This window comes from Salvelinus fontinalis, chromosome 18, assembly GCF_029448725.1.
Source record: "Salvelinus fontinalis isolate EN_2023a chromosome 18, ASM2944872v1, whole genome shotgun sequence".
Classification (NCBI taxonomy): Eukaryota; Metazoa; Chordata; class Actinopteri; order Salmoniformes; family Salmonidae; genus Salvelinus; species Salvelinus fontinalis.
Window position 1 is genome coordinate 5,409,600 of NC_074682.1, and position 17,870 is coordinate 5,427,469.

The following is a 17,870-nucleotide window of genomic DNA, read 5'->3' on the forward strand; positions in this document are numbered from 1 at the left end:
AATAAACCGCACCGGGCTATGCACACGTACAGGAGACACAGTGCACTCTACTGCGTAACACGGTGTCTGCCCGTACTCTCGCTCTCCACGGTTAGTACAGGGAGTAGGCGCAGGTTTCCTCCCTGACTTCGCCACTCTCCCTTTAAGGCCCCCCCCCAAGAAATGTTTGGGGTTTTCTCACAGGCTTCCTACCGCTTCGTCGTGCTGCCTCCATACGCCGTTATCCCTCCTCGCACTGCGCCAGAGAATCCCAGGCGGGCTCCGGCACTCTCCCTGGGTTGATCGCCCACCTGTCGATCTCCTCCCACGTAGTGTAGCCCAGATCCTTTTCCTGCCTCCGAACTAGCTCCTCATATCGCCGCCTCTCTGCTTTCGCTGCCTCCAGCTCAGCTTTGGGTCGGTTATATTCTCCTGGCTCTTCGCGGTCCAGAATTTCCTCCCATGTCCATGAATCCTTGATGCCTTGCTCCTGTTGCCGCTTTTCGCGCTGCTTGATCCCGCATTGGTGTGGAATTCTGTCACGATCGTCAACGGGCCTGAGAGAGGACCAAGGCGCAGCGCGTGGAAAGTACATCTTCTTTATTAAAGAAAGAAGACGAAAAAAGACACGAACACTATACAATAAAACAGACGACCGTGAAGCTATACAAACATAAGTGCTGACACTAAACACTCTGACATAGACAATTCCCCACAAACAGCTAAAGCCTATGGTTGCCTTAAATATGGCTCCCAATCAGAGACAACAATAACCAGCTGTCTCTAATTGAGACCCAATTCAGGCAACCATAGACTTTCCTAGAACCTACACTCAACCATAGACACAGCTAGACACATTCACTCAACACAAACCCATACACTACACCCAACACCCCCTTTTCCATATAACCACCCTAGACACTACAAAAACACATACATTCCCCATGTCACACCCTGACCTAACTAAAATAATTAAGAAAACAAAGAATACTAAGGCCAGGGCGTGACACTGTCAGGTGGATGGACTTTCTTGGCAAAGGATAAATGCTCACTAACAGGGATATATACAAATTGGTGCACAACATTTGAGCGAAATAATGTTTTTCTGCATATGTAACATTTCTGGGATCTTTTATTTCAGCTCATATTTTTGTTCAGTTATATATACTGCATACATTACACTGTACTTGTACATGTGCCATTAAAACCTTATATATACTATATATCAGTGGCGTTTAAGATTGTATTTAACCAGGCAAGTCAGTTAAGAACAAATTCTTATTTACAATGACGGCCTACCCCGGCCAAACCTGGACGACGCTGGGCCAATTGTGCGCCGCCCAATGGGACTCCCAATCACAGCCAGATGTGATGCAGCCTGGATTTGAACCAGGGACTGCAGTGATGCCTCTTGCACTGAGATGCAGTGCCTCTTGGGAGCCCCGAGTGAGGATGATCATTTTTTAATGAACATGGCCTTATTTCTTTTACAGCACATTGGATGACTGTCATTCATATTCCATTCACCCAGCTCAATGTAACATCGATAGATTTAGGCTACTACATGATACAATATTTTTCCCTATACCCATCATAAGGTTACTACAACCTAGCCTATGAATGAAAGTTTGCAACATAGGCGCACAGGTCTAGAGAATTTTGAGTAATCAAGGTATGAGACAGTGACAAATTCAATACTGCCTGGCAAACTCTGGCCTGCATCTAGCTGATCTAGGGTGTAATCATTAGTCCAACAGTTGCAAAGGAGAGTTTGTATTGGACAAATTCAGGAATGTTTATCTCTGTTTCGCTCCGTTTACCCCTTGTGTGGTGTTCGGGTCTGTGGGACCCATTTTCAATGTTTACTAAAAGAAAAATTATAAAATTAATAATTTTTTCAACCTGAGACTCATTGGCTTTGGCTCATTTTCTGTGAAGAATATGTAAAAGACCACATTTTCATTGAGTGCACACTGTACACATTTATTTTACATATGTGGTGTTCGGGTCCACTGCACACGAGGGTAATAAAAGTGTGGAAAAGTGTGTGTGTAGGTGAAAAAAAGTTAAAATTAAACAGAAAGGTTTGCTGTGTGCCTTCCCTCTGGCTTCCTCCTCCCTGGGCCTGCTGTTTCAACATAGCACCATGAACCTTCTGTCTCCCTCCCTGCCTGTCTCCCCCTTTTCTCACACTCTTTACCCTTTGTAGTGTGTGAAACTACACAATGTCTTGCGGGAACCTGCACAATGTTATTACAATCGATTATTTCAATACATTATTTCGATACATTGTAAAGAAAATCTGTATTTTCCCCACACTCTACTCAGGGCAGGTGCAAATTGTGGAAGGGACACAACAAATAAATAGCTTAGCATCTGTGGCTCCTTACCACAGTCAATCAGTATGGCAAAAATAATCTCTGCTCAGAGGGCTTTGTGAGCTGCTCTGACAGCTGGTTAGTGAGGAAGATATGAGTCTCCAGCTTCTGTGATTTTTTTCCAGTTCGTTCCAGTCATTGGCAGCAGAGAACTGGAAGGAAAGGCGGCCAAAAGAGGAATTGGCTTTGGGGGTGACCAATGAAATTTACCTGCTGGAGTGCGTGCTACAGGTGGGTGCTGCTATGGTGACCAGTGAGCTGAGATAAGGCAGGGCTTCACCTGGCAAAGACTTATAGATGACCTTGAGCCAGTGGGTTTGGCAACGGATATGTAGCGAGGGCCAGCCAACGGGGCTTTGGTGGCATTGATAGACTGCATCCAATTTGCTGAGTAGAGTGTTGGAGGCTATTTTGTAAATTACATCGCCAAAGTCAAGGATCGGTAGGATAGTCAGTTTTATGAGGGTATGTTTGGCAGCATGAATGAAGGATGCTTTGTTGCCAAATAGGCAGCCGATTCTAGATTTAATTTTGGATTGGAGATGCTTAATGTGAGTCTGGAAGGAGAGTTTACAGTCTAACCAGACACCTAGGTATTTGTAGTTGTCCACATATTCTAAGTCAGAACTGTTGAAGAGCGATCGGTTGAAGAGCATACATTTAGTTTTACTTGCATTTCAGAGCAGTTGGAGGCCACGGAAGGAGAGTTGTTTGGCATTGAAACTCGTCTGGAGGTTAGTTAACACAGTGTCCAAAGAAGGGCCAGAGGTATACAGAATGGTGTCGTCTGCGAAATAATGGATCACAGAATCACCAGCAGCAAGAGCGACATCATTGATGTATACGGAGAAGAGAGTCGGCCCGAGAATTCAACCCTGTGGCACCTTCATAGAGACTGCCAGAGGTCCGGACAACAGGCCCTCCGATTTGACACACTGAACTCTGTCTGAGAAGTAGTTGGTGAACCAGGCGAGGTGGTCATTTGAGAAACCAAGGCAGTTGAGTCTGCCTATAAGAATGTGGTGATTGTCAGAGTCGAAAGCCTTAGCCAGGTTGATTAATACAGCTGCACAGCATTGCCTCTTATCGATGGCGGTTATAATATCGTTTAGGATCTTGAGAGTAGCTGAGGTGCACCCATGACCAGCTCGGAAACCAGATTGCATAGCGGAGAAAGTATGGTGGGATTCTAAATAGTCGGTGATCTGTTTGTTAACTTGGCTTTCGAAGACCTTAGAAAGGCAGGGTAGGAGAGATATAGGTCTGTAGCAGTTTGGGTCTAGAGTGCCTCCCCCTTTGAAGAGGGGGATGACCGCGGCAGCTTTCCAATCTTTGGGAATCTCAGACGATACCAAAGAGAGGTTGAACAGGCTAGTAATAAAGGTTGCAACAATTTCGGCGGAACATTTTAGAAAGAGAGGGTCCAGATTGTCTAGTCCGGCTGATTTGTACGGGTCCAGATTTTGCAGCTCTTTCAGAACATCAGCTATCTGGATTTGGGTGAAGGAGAAATGGGGGAGGCTTGGGCAGGTTGCTGTGGGGGGTGCAGGGCTGTTGACCTTGGTAGGGGTAGCCAGGTGGAAAGCATGGCCAGCCGTAGAAAAATGCTTATTGAAATTCTAAATTATCCAGGATTCATCGGTGGTGACAGTGTTTCCTAGCCTCAGTGCAGCGGGCAGCTGGGAGGAGGTGCTCTTATTCTCCATGGACTTTACAGTGTCCCATAACTTTTTGGAGTTTGTGCTACAGGATGCACATTTCTGTTTGAAAAAGTTAGCCTTTGCCTTCCTAACTGCCTGTGTATATTGGTTCCTAACTTCCTTGAAAAGTTGCATATCGCGGGGGATATTCAATGCTAATGCAGAACGCCACAGGATGTTTTTGTGCTGGTCAAGGGCAGTCAGGTCTGGAGTGAACCAAGAGCTATATTTGTTCGAGGTTCTACATTTTTTGAATGGGGCATGCTTATTTAAGATGGTGAGGAAAGCACTTTTAAAGAATAACCAGGCATGCTCTACTGACGAAATGAGGTCAATATCCTTCCAGGATACCCGGGCCAGGTCGATTAGAAAGGCCTGCTCGCTGAAGTGTTTTAGAGAGCGTTTGATATTGATGAAGGGTGGTCGTTTGACCGCAGACCCATAACCGATGCAGGCAATGAGGCAGTGATCGCCGAGATCCTGGTTGAAGACAGCAGAGGTGTATTTGGAGGGCAGGTTGGTTTGGATGATATCTATGAGGTTGCCTGTGTTAACGGATTTGGGGTTGTACCTGGTAGGTTCATTGACAATTTGTGTGAGATTGAGGGCATCAAGCTTAGATTGTAGGATGGCCGGGGTGTTAAGCATGTCCCAGTTTAGGTCACCTAACAGCACGAGCTCTATCAATCAATCAAGTTTATTTTATATAGCCCTTCGTACATCAGCTAATATCTCGAAGTGCTGTACAGAAACCCAGCCTAAAACCCCAAACAGCTAGTAATGCAGGTGTAGAAGCACGGTGGCTAGGAAAAACTCCCTAGAAAGGCCAAAACCTAGGAAGAAACCTAGAGAGGAACCAGGCTATGAGGGGTGGCCAGTCCTCTTCTGGCTGTGCCGGGTGGAGATTATAACAGAACTATGCCAAGATGTTCAAAAATGTTCATAAGTGACAAGCATGGTCAAATAATAATCATGAATAATTTTCAGTTGGCTTTTCATAGCCGATCATTAAGAGTTGAAAAACAACAGGTCTGGGACAGGTGACGGTTCCATAACCGCAGGCAGAACAGCTGAAACCGGAACAGCAGCAAGGCCAGGCGGACTGGGGACAGCAAGGAGCCACCACGCCCGGCAGTCCCGACGTATGGTTCCAGGGCTCAGGTCCTCCGAGAGAAAGAAAGAGAGAAGGAGAAAATTAAAGAGAGCCAAGATTTTCAAAATGTTCATAAATGACAAGCATGGTCAAATAATAATCAAGAATAAATCTCAGTTGGCTTTTCATAGCCGATCATTAAGAGTTGAAAACAGCAGGTCTGGGACAGGTAGGGGTTCTGTAACCGCAGGCAGAACAGTTGAAACTGGAATAGCAGCAAGGCCAGGCGGACTGGGGACAGCAAGGAGTCATCATGCCCGGTAGTCCTGACGTATGGTCCTAGGGCTCAGGTTCTCAGAGAGAGAGAAAGAAAGAGAGAACGAGAGAATTAGAGAGAGCATACTTAAATTCACACAGGACACTGGATAAGACATGAGAAGTACTCCAGGTATAACCAACTGACCCTAGCCCCCCGACACAAACTACTGCAGCATAAATACTGGAGGCTGAGACAGGAGCGGTCAGGAGACACTGTGGCCTCATCCGAAGATACCCCCGGACAAGGCCAAATAGGAAGGATATAACCCCACCCACTTTGCCAAAGCACAGCCCCCGCACCACTAGAGGGATATCTTCAACCACCAACTTATAATCCTGAGACAAGGCCGAGTATAGCCAACAAAGATCTCCACCACAGCACAAACCAGGGGGGGGGGGCGCCAACCCAGACAGGAAGATCACATCAGTAACTCAACCCACTCAAGTGACGCACCCCTCCCAGGGACGGCATGAAAGAGCACCAGTAAGCCAGTGACTCAGCCCCTGTAATATGGTTAGAGGCAGAGAATCCCAGTGGAGAGAGGGGAACCGGCCAGGCAGAGACAGCAAGGGCGGTTCGTTGCTCCAGAGCCTTTCCATTCACCTTCACACTCTTGGGCCAGACTACACTCAATCATCTGACCTACTGAAGAGATAAGTCTTCAGTAAAGACTTAAAGGTTGAGACCGAGTCTGCGTCTCTCACATGGGTAGGCAGACTGTTCCATAAAAATGGAGATCTATAGGAGAAAGCCCTGCCTCCCCCTGTTTGCTTAGAAATTCTAGGGACAATTAGGAGGCCTGCGTCTTGTGACCGTAGCGTACGTATTGGTATGTACGGCAGGACCAACTCGGAAAGATAGGTAGGAGCAAGCCCATGTAACGCTTTATAGGTTAACAGTAAAACCTTGAAATCAGCCCTTGCCTTAACAGGAAGCCAGTGTAGGGAAGCTAGCACTGGAGTAATATGATCAAATTTCTTGGTTCTAGTCAGGATTCTAGCAGCCGTATTTAGCACTAACTGAAGTTTATTTAGTGCTTTATCCGGGTAGCCGGAAAGTAGAGCATTGCAGTAGTCTAACCTAGAAGTAACAAATGCATGGATTAATTTTCTGCATCATTTTTGGACGGAAAATTTCTGATTTTTGCAATGTTACGTAGATGGAAAAAAGCTGTCCTTGAAACAGTCTTGATATGTTAAAGATAGATGGGGGACAATCAATTCACATATGGTGTCCAGGGCACAGCTGGGGGCAGAAGGTGGCAACAGTGAGAGACTTGTTTCTGGAAAGGTGGATTTTTAAAAGTAGAAGCTAAAATTGTTTGGGCACAGACCTGGATAGTAAGACAGAACTCTGCAGGCTATCTCTGCAGTAGATTGCAACTCCGACCCCTTTGGCAGTTCTATCTTGTCGGAAAATGTTATAGTTAAGGATGTTTCAGGGTTTTTGGTGGTCTTCCTAAGCCAGGATTCAGACACGGCTAGGTCATCCGGGTTGGCAGAGTGTGCTAAAGCAGTGAATAAAACAAACTTAGGGAGGAGGCTTCTAATGTTAACATGCATGAAACCAAGGCTTTTACGGTTACAGAAGTCAACAAGTGAGAGTGCCTGGGGAATGGGAGTGGAGCTAGGCACTGCAGGGCCTCGAGTAACCTCTACATCACCAGAGGAACAGAGGAGGTGTAGGATAAGGGTACGGCTAAAGGCTATAAGAACTGGTCGTCTAGTACGTTCGGAACAGAGAGTAAAATGAGCAGGTTTCTGGGTTCGGTAGAATAGACTCAAGGCATAATGTACAGACAAAGGTATGGTAAGATGTGAATAAAGTGGAGGTAAACCTATGCATTGAGTGACGATGAGAGAGATATTGTCTCTAGAAACATAATTTATTAAACCAGGTGAGGTCACCGCATGTTAGGGAGGTGGAACTAAAGGGTTAGCTAAGGAGTATTGAGCAGGGCTAGAGGCTCTACAGTGAAATAAGGCAATAATCATTAACCAAAACAGCAATAGACAAGGAATATTGACATTAGGGAGAGGCATGCGTAGCCGAGTGATTATAGGGGTCCAGTGAGTAGCTAGGCAGGCTGGAGACACGGAAATTCAGACAGCTAGCGAGCCGGGGTTAGCAAGCTAGCAGAAGGGCCTTAGAGGGACGTCGCGACAGAAGAAGTCTGTTGTAGCCCCCTCGTGCGGATTACATCGGCAGACCAGTCGTGATGGATCATTAGGGCTACGTGTAGTAATTGGCAAAATAGGTATAGTGGCCCAAGAAATTGGCTAGCAGATGGGCATTCAGAGGACGTCGCGACGGAGGAGCCAGTTGAAAAACCCCCTCAGGCAGATTACGCCAGTAGTCCAGCCGTGGGTCCAGGCCAGTTGGCAAAATAGGTATTGTAGCCCAAGGAGTTGCTGATGGACCTCTTCCGCTAGCCTGGAGATGGGCCTAGCATGGGCTTGGTGCTTGCTTTGGGACAGAGATGGTAGCCAGGAGTGGCCACTCAGATAGCAGCTAGCTAGCAGCGATGATCCAGGTGAAAGGTTCAGAGCTTGCGGTAGGAATACGGAGATATGGAGAAAATAAGTCCGATATGCTCTAGATTGAATCGCGCTATGCAGACTGGCAAGAGTTGTCCGGGCTAAGGTTAGCTGATGACCGCTAGCAGTGGCTATCTGACTTCTAGCTAGTAGCTAGTTAGCTGGCTAGCTGCTGTTGGGGGTTCTGGTTTTAAAGTAAAGAAAATAGCAGATCCATACCACATTGGGTGAGGTGGACTGCAGGAGAGTATGTTGAGGTTAAAAACCTTTTCTCAATAGGGGGGGGTGCTATTTCCACTTTGTAAAAAATCGTTCCCAAATTAAACTGCCTCGTACTCAATTCTTGCTCGTAGAATATGCATATTATTATTACTATTGGATAGAAAACACTCTCTAGTTTCTAAACCGTTTGAATTATATCTGTGAGTAAAACAGAACTCATTTTGCAGCAAACTTCCTGTCAGGAAGTGAGAAATCTGAAATCGAGGGCTCTGTTCCAGGGTCAGTTTATTAATTTGCATGGAATCTATGGGTCTACATGCGCTGCATACGCTTTCCACTAGATGTCGGTAGGCAGTGAGAGTTGGATTGGGGTGTCTAGCTAGATCGGGGGCCGAACAAGACGTCTTGGAACGGAGGGTCTGGTCTTTTCACCGTTTGGCTTGACGCAAGAGGGACCTCTGCACTGCGTTCAGAAAAGCTTTCGTTTTAGAAGTTAGATATATCCGGCTCTGATTTTATTTGATATATGTGTTAAAAACATCATAAGGTAGTTATTTTAAACCGAGTTACATCAGTTTATATCAGTATATTGCGATTTTCGGTATTTCCTTTGTTATGCGTTATTGTGAGTTGGACACTTCCGTGCCGCATGGCCATCTTTGTTAGCTAAATCGACAGATGAAGACGACATTCTACAACCAAACAACGATTATTCTGGAAAAAGGACACCTTGTACAAGATTCTGATGGAAGCTCATCAAATAGTAGGAACCATTTATGATATTATTTTGTATTTCTGTCGAAAATGTTTAGACTATATTCCGCCCAGATTTCGGGCGCTGTCTCGCTATAACGTAAGCTGTATGTCATAATAAGGTTATTTAAACAAATCTAACACAGCGGTTGCAATAAGAACTAGTGTATCTTTCATTTGCTGTCCAACCTGTATTTTTTAGTAAAGTATATGATTAGTTATTTGATTAGATGATGTGAGTGTCAGAAATTTATCCGGATTATTTTGTGCTGTTTGGCTAGTATTCACATTGTTCAACCACGAATTGTACCGCTAAATATGCACATTTTCGAACAAACCATATATGTATTGTTGTCACGTTCCTGACCTGTTTTCCTTGTTTTTGTATGTGTTTAGTTGGTCAGGGCGTGAGTCGGGGTGGGCATTCTATGTTATGTGTTTCTATGTTGGGTTAAATGTGTTGCCTGATATGGTTCTCAATTAGAGGCAGGTGTTTGACGTTTCCTCTGATTGAGAACCATATTAAGGTAGGCTGTTCTCACTGTGTGTTTGTGGGTGATTGTTCCTGTGTCTGTGTCTGTCGCACCACACGGGACTGTTTCGTGTTCGTTCGTTTGGTTAGTCTGTTCCTGTTATTTGTGTTATATTGAAAATTCTCAAGTTCAGGTCTGTCTACGTCGTTTTGTTGTTTTGTAATTTTCCAAGTGTTTTTCGTGTTCGTCTTTAAATAAATGACTTCATGTATTTATCTACCGTTGCGTTTTGGTCCGATCCCTACTCCTTCTCCTCATCCGAAGAGGAGGAATTAGACAGCCGTTACAATTGTGTAATATGATGTTATAGGACTGTCATCTGATTAAGTTTGAGAAGGTTAGTGAAAAAATGTATATCTTTTGCTGGTTTATTCGCTATCGCTAATGTGCCTTGAATGAATGCGGTTGTGTGGTAGGCTATTGTGGTAAGCTAATATAATGCTATACTGTTTTTTTGCTGTAAAACACTTAAAAAATCTGAAATATTGGCTGGATTCACAAGATGTTTGTCTTTCATTTGCTGTACACCATGTATTTTTCAAAAATGTTTCATGATGAGTATTTAGGTATTTCACGTTGGTCTCTGTAGTTATTCTAGCTGCTTTGGTGAGATTTGTGATGGTGGCTGCAATGTAAAACTATGATTTATACCTGAAATATGCACATTTTTCTAACAAAACATATGCTATACAATAAATATGTTATCAGACTGTCATCTGATGAAGTTGTTTCTTGGTTAGTGACTATTTATATCTTTATTTGGTCAAATTTGTGATAGCTAACTATGCAGTAAGAAAATGGTGAAAATATGCGGTTGGGTCTTTTGCTATCGTGGTTAGCTAATAGAAATACATATTGTGTTTTCCCTGTAAAAAAAAAAAAAAATCGTAAATGATGGCTGGATTCACAAGATGTGTATCTTTCATCTGGTGTCTTGGACTTGTGATTTCATGATATTTAGATGCTAGTATTTACTTGTGGCGCTATGCTAGGCTATGCTAGTCAGCTTTTTTACTGATGAGGGTGCTCCCGGATCCGGGATGAGTACCAAGTACATTTAAAAAAAAACAATAATAATATATATATATATGCGAAGAAAAAATAAATATACACAGGACACAACAAGACGAGCACAAAGGCGTCTGACTGCTACGCCATCTGGGATGAGTATGCTTGTGCCAGCCCTCAGCCAGCCCCAGGACCAGCCCGTCATGAGCTAGCCCTAGGACCAGCTGGTCAGCAACCAGCTCATCAGCAGCCTGCAGGAGGAGAAATATGGATTTTAAAAAATTGTGAAATTGAATGATCTTCTTGCCCAATGAGTCAGCCCGCATGGCTGCTAATGTGATAAGGACCACAAAGGAAAACACAGCCGAGAGCTGCCCAGTGACATGAGCCTACCAGACGAGCTAAATAACTTCAATAATCGTTTTGAGGCAAGTAACACTGAAACATGCATGAGAGCGTCAGCTGTTCCGGACGACTGTGTGTTCACGCTCTCCGCAGCCGATGTGGGTAAGACCTTAAACAGCTCAACATTCACAAGGCCACAGGGCCAGACGGATTACCAGGACATGTACTCCGAGATTGCGCTGACCAACTGGCAAATGTCTTCACTGACATTTTCAACCTCTCCCTGTCTGAGTTTGTAATACCAACATGTTTCAAGCAGACCATCATTGTCCCTGTGCCCAAAAGCACAACCTGCCTAAATGACTACCAACCCATAACATTCACATCTGTAGCCATGAAGTAATTTGAAAGGCTGGTCATGGCTCATGTCAACACCATTATCCCAGAAACCCTAGACCCACTCAAATTTGCATAATGTCCCAACAGATCCACAGATAATTCAATCTCTATTGCACTCCACACTGCCCTTTCCCACCTGCAAAAAAGGAACACCTATGTGAGAGTGCTATTCATTGACTACAGCTCAGTGTTCAATACCATAGTGCCCTCAAAGCTCATCACTAAGATAATGACCCTGGGACTAAACACCTCCCTCTGCAACTGGATCCTGGAAACATACCACGCTGCATTTTGGTCCACTACAATATGCTCACAGGCAACTATACCTAGACAAGATCCCTCAAAGCACCTCTACACCCGTTGTATTCTGTGCATTTGACAGATACAATTTGATTTGATAGCCGTGTTGCCATTAGTTGTAATGTTTTTGAACTGTTCATCGCAGACACCATCCAGAAAATCATTCTGGACTGCACTAATTTGGAGGGAAGGCATGTTTTTGAGAGAGATGGAAGGAGATGGACTAAACTCATATACATGCATCATTTGGGGTCCTTATCCTTGCTGGTGTTTTCAGATACAATGGGGAATCCACAGAATCCCTGTGGGATGCAGAAACTGGCAGATAACTTTTTTTGTGCAACAATGTCTGGAAAACGTCCATATTATTTCCAGGATTATCTGCGTCGATAACCGAGACACCAGACCAGCTCGGCGGAAGAGAGACAAGCTAGCTGCAATCAGGTCAGTGTGGGACAAGTGGGTGGACCGCCTTCCCCTGTTTTACAACCCTGGGTCCAACATTACTGTTGATGAGCAGCTTATGCCATTTAGGGGCCGCTGCCCCTTCAGGCAGTACATACCGTACTGAATGGATGCGGGTTGTCCTGGACGTGACACAGGGACTCCGTGGCCACAACATCCCATGCAATACATTTTTTTACTTCGCACAAGCTGGGACAGGAGCTATACTGTATGTAAAATCTGTCCTTCCAATTTGTTCAGTCCAAAGCAATAAACATCAATAGTGATGAAAACCTTGTTTAATTTATATTTGTTCGAGATAAACATGAATTATTCCACCCATGTCTTGATCATTTGTTTACAAAAGTCAAATTTAATTTAAAAAAAACGAATAGTGCTTTTATTGATAAATGTGAGCTGGAAGGGGTAGGTAAATGGCAAATATTAACCATGTATGCTGTCTATATTGCTTGTAATTGATATAAGTCAACATCTAAGTATTAAGTATTAAGTATTTTTACATACATTGTCAGGCCGTATTATTTTCAAAAACAAATAATGTTTTGGGTCCATCAGACCCGGGACACCACACACCACACAGGGGTTAAGAAACTTTTATTCAACAGAATTGGCGAAATGAATATACCCCTGATCACACGCACAGTTCACTTTCATACCAGACACACACAAACAGCTTGTTGTATATATCATTATTTCTCGTATCTGCTCTCCTCCTCTCCTACATCCTTTCGCTTGTGGATTTCAGTGCACAACACGTCAGCTTTCTGTGACCAGATGAAAAAACCTTTCCAAGCCAAACCTTCATATCATGAATGCTAACCTCTACACACAGCCTACATTGTTGTCACATCAGAGTCAACATAGCTACTAGAACTAAAGCATTAGTAAACCCAAACCCACTACAATCATGCAGTACAGTGTACAGTAAGCAGCAGTCAGTTTAGCAGTTACACTAGCGGGCCCCGGTGGCAATACATTTATAAAACCAAAAGCTTACCTTGACTTGGAAGAGTTCCAGTGTTGGACAGCCATAGCCAGCTAGGCAACATAGCAACCCTCTATGTTTAGGCTAAACTACTTAGCTGCATTTTACACTAGCTAAGTGAAAGTGAAAGTGAAAAAAATAAAACTTTGAAATATAGCTAGCTCTCTCTCTCGTCCTTCTCCTTAAATGTGGATAAAATTAATTTGTTCAAAACTGTTTGACTATTATGTTTCTCTCTCTGAGTCAACTACCACATTTTATGCACTGCAGTGCTACCTAGCTGTAGCGTATGCTTTCAGAACTAGATTCATTCTTTGATCCTTTGATTGTGTGGATAACATGTCAGTTCATACTGCAAGAGCTCTGATAGGTTGGAGGACGTCCTCCAGAAGTTGTCATAATTACTGTGTAAGTCTATGGAAGGGGGTGAGAACCAGAAACCTCCTAGGTTTTGTATTGAAGTTAATGTACCCAGAGGAGAAATGAAGCTAGCTACACCATGGTGCTACCCTACAGAGTGCTGCTACGGAGGCTACTGTAAACCTTCATTGCAAAACAGTGGGTTTTAATCAATTATTTTGTGACATGTGAATACATTTAGAATAGTTTTATCTAAAAAGAATAACTTTTAATGGTTTCACTATTTGTATTTTCCCCTTCCTCCTCTGAGGACACTCCACTGACATACAGTATCAGTCCAATGTTTTTTAAAACTATTTTCCACATTGTAGAATAATAGTGAAGACTTCAAAACCATGAAATAACACATATGGAATCATGTGTTTCACAAAAAGTGTTAAACAAATCAAAATAGATTTTATATTTTATATTCTTCAAACTAGCCAGCCTTTGCCTTAATGATAGCTTTGCACACTCTTGGCATTCTCTCAACCAGCTTAATGAGGTAGTCACCTGGAATGCATTTCAATTAACAGGTGTACCTTGTTAAAAGTTAATTTGTGGGATTTCTTTCCTTCTTAACCTGTCTAGGATGAGTCCCCCCCCCACCCCCCCCCCCCCCCCACCCCCCCCCCACCCCCACTCCCCCGCCCACACCCACTGAAAAGGCAGAGCCGCGAAATTCAAAAAAAATATATTTTTTAAATATTTAACTTTCACACATTAAAGTCCAATACAGCTAATGAAAGACACAGATCTTGTGAATCCAGCCAACATGTCCGATTTTTACAATGTTTTACAGGGAAGACACAATATGTAAAGATGTAAATCTATTAGCTAAAAACACATTAGCATAATCCACCATCTTTTATTTGTCCACCAACAACAGTAGCCATCACTAATTCGGCTAAACTAAGATATTTATAGCCCCTAACCAAGAAAAAAACTCATCAGATGACAGTCTGATAACATATTTATGGTATAGGATAGGTTTTGTTAGAAAAATAAGCATATTTCAGGTAGATGTCATAGTTTACAATTGCACCCACCGTCACAAATGGACTAGAATAATTACAATGAGCAACGTGTTTACCTAACTACTAATCATCAAACATTTCGTAAAAATACACAGCATACACTAATCGAAAGACACAGATCCTGTGAATACAGACAATATTTCAGATTTTCTAAGTGTCTTACAGCGAAAACACAATAAATCTTTATATTAGCATAGCACATGTGCAAACATTACCCAAGCATTGATTCTAGCCAAAGAGAGCGATAACGTAAACATCGCCAAAATATATTAATTTTTTCACTAACCTTCTCAGAATTCTTCAGATGACACTCCTGTAACATCACATTACAACATACATATACAGTTTGTTCGAAAATGTGCATATTTAGCCACCAAAATCATGGTTAGACAATGAGAAAAGTAGCCCAGCTGGTCAGAAAATGTCGTGCGCCATATTAGACAGTGATCTAGTCGTATACATAAATACTCATAAACGTGACTAAAAAATATAGGGTGGACAGCGATTGATAGACAATTTAATTCTTAATACAATCGCGGAATTACATTTTTTAAATTATCCTTACTTTTCAATACAGTTTGCGCCAAGCGAAGCGAAGTCAAAAAAAATGGCGTCCTAAGCCACTAACATTTTTCGACAGAAACACGATTTATCATAATAAATTGTTCCTACTTTGAGCTGTTTTTCCATCAGAATCTTGGTCAAAGAATCCTTTCTTGGGTCTAATCGTCTTTTGGTCGAAAGCTGTCCTCTTGCCATGCAGAAATGCACATTGCGTTCGGCATGAACTGGAACGGTGCCCAGAGATTCACAGTGGCTCAGAAATAAATGTCCCAAAATCGCACTAAACGGATATAAATTGCTATAAAACGCTTTAAATTAACTACCTTATGATGTTTTTAACTCCTATAATGAGTAAAAATATGACCGGAGAAATATAACTGGCTACACTAATGCTTGGAAAAACAGTAGGTCGGTATCCTCCGCGCGCATGACGCACCAAGAAAAGAGTTCCTACCTACAGGATTTTTTCATTTATAGTGGATGTGATTGGGCAATCGATACCATTCAAAGCGTAATCACGTAAAGGCATCCAGGGGAAGACGTAAGCAGTGTCCGTATACTCATAGGAATAACAGTGGCCTTAAAACTGACTCCAGAACAGGGGCCAAAATGTGTGAAATCTGACTCCATGTCAGGGAAATTGCTGTAGAATGAGTTCTGTTCCACTTAGAGACAAAATTTCTACGCCTATAGAAACTATAGACTGTTTTCTATCCAATAATAATAATAATATGCATATTGTACGATCAAGAATTTTGTAGGAAGCCGTTTCAAAAATTACACGATTTCCATAAATAGTGACAACAGCACCCCCTAGCCTTAACAGGTTATACCGAGTTTGCACACTCGGTATGGTGTCCCTGCGCCGCTCAGTGGATGTTTAGGAGAAAATTCTCTGTCAACAGTTATAGGAAATGGTGCCATTATTGTACTGTCACTAAGTATGACCATATTTATTTTACAGTCATAAGACATATTGTGATGATAATTATAATTTGATTGTTACTATAGTTAGAAAGCATTTCAGTCATTTCATGCCATAATGCCCCACTTTTGTTGAATAGAAAAAGAATCACAAATTGTTTTTCAAATTTTTTATATATTTTATTTGTACTATCACTTGAGCTTGTGTCCTCAAAAGGGAGTACACCTCAGCAATTTATAACTATTTTTAACAGAAAGGTGAGTTCCAGACTATGCAACATTACCATTTATTGTTTATGGCCATCTCATGAAAAGTAATTACGTTTGGGTAATGTCTATTTCAGTGGAAACCATGCATTTGATGTATTTTATACCATTCCACCTATTCCGCTCCAACCATCACCACGAGCCCGTCCTCCCCAAACAAGGTCCCACCAACCTTCTGTGGTCTATTTAGACGTGAAATCTAAATTTTGCCGTGTTATTCAACTGTCCATACCAAACTTAACATATCATACACATTTTTGTGTCCCGGATTTACGTTTAATATGTTACGTCTAGTCAATATAATGTAACATATCATACTTCAAGGAGTCGCACAGATTTCGTCAAATATAATACGCTTTGCTCTGAGACCAGGCTGGTGGGCGAGGGGAGCTGACCGAAGAGAGTCGGGCAAGAAGAAAGATAAAGAGAGCCTTCTAAATCATTGTCTGATGACGGATTTTCACATATCTATGCACACACACATCTATGCACACACACACACTCACTCTCAGACACATACGCTCACTGAAAAAATGGTTCAACCCCCTGAGTCAATACATGTTAGAATCACCTGCCAGCGATTACAGCTGTGAGTTTTGCACACCTAGATTGTACAATATTTTCACATTATTCTTTAAATAATTATTTCAAGTTGGTTGATGACCATTGCTAGACAGCCATTTTCAAGTCTTGCCATAGATTTTCAAGTCGATTTAGGTCACAATTGTAACTAGGCCACTCGGGAACATTTCAATGTCGTCTTGGTAAGTAACTCCAGTGTATATTTGGCCTTGTGTTTTAGGTTATTGTCCTGCTGAAAGGTGAAATAATCTCCCAGTGTCTGTTGGAAAGCTGACTGAACAAGGTTTTCCTCTAGGATTATGCCTGTGCTTAGCTCTATTCCATTTATTTTCCAAATTAAAAAATCCCTAGTCCTTGCCGATGACGAGCACACCCATAACATGACGCAGCCACTGCCATGCTTGAAAATATGAAGAGTGGTACTCAGTGATGTGTTGTGTTGGATTTGCCCCAAACATAACAATTTGTATTCAGGACCTAGTTAATTTCTTAGCATTTTGGGGTGGGGTTTTACTTTAGTGCCTTATTGCAAACAGGATGCATGTTTTGGAATCTTTTTTTTTTTCTTCTTTCTTTTCACTCTGTCAATTAGGTTAGTATTGTGGTGTAACTACAATGTTGTTGATCCATCCTCAGTGTTCTATCACAGCCATTAAACTCTGTAACTGTTTTAAAGTCACCATTAGCCTCATGGTGAAATCCCTGAGCGGTTTCCTTCCTCTCTTGCAACCGAGTTAGAAAAGTTGCCTGTATCTTTGTAGAGACTGGGTTTATTGGTACACCATCCAAAGTGTAATTAATAACTTCACCATGCCCAAATATTCATTGTCTGCTTTTTTTTATTTGTCCCCATAGCTGTCCTTCTTTGCGAGGCATTGGAAAACCTCCCTAGTCTTAATTGTATGTGTGGGGTACAGAGATGAGGTAGTCATTCAAAAATCATGTTAAACACTGTTATTGCAAACAGAGAGAGTCCATGCAACTTATTATGTGTCTTGTTAATACAATTTTTGCAAGACAAAAAATGTAAATGCCTTTGGACAGGGTATGGTAGTAGGTGCCAGGCACACCGGTTTGAGTG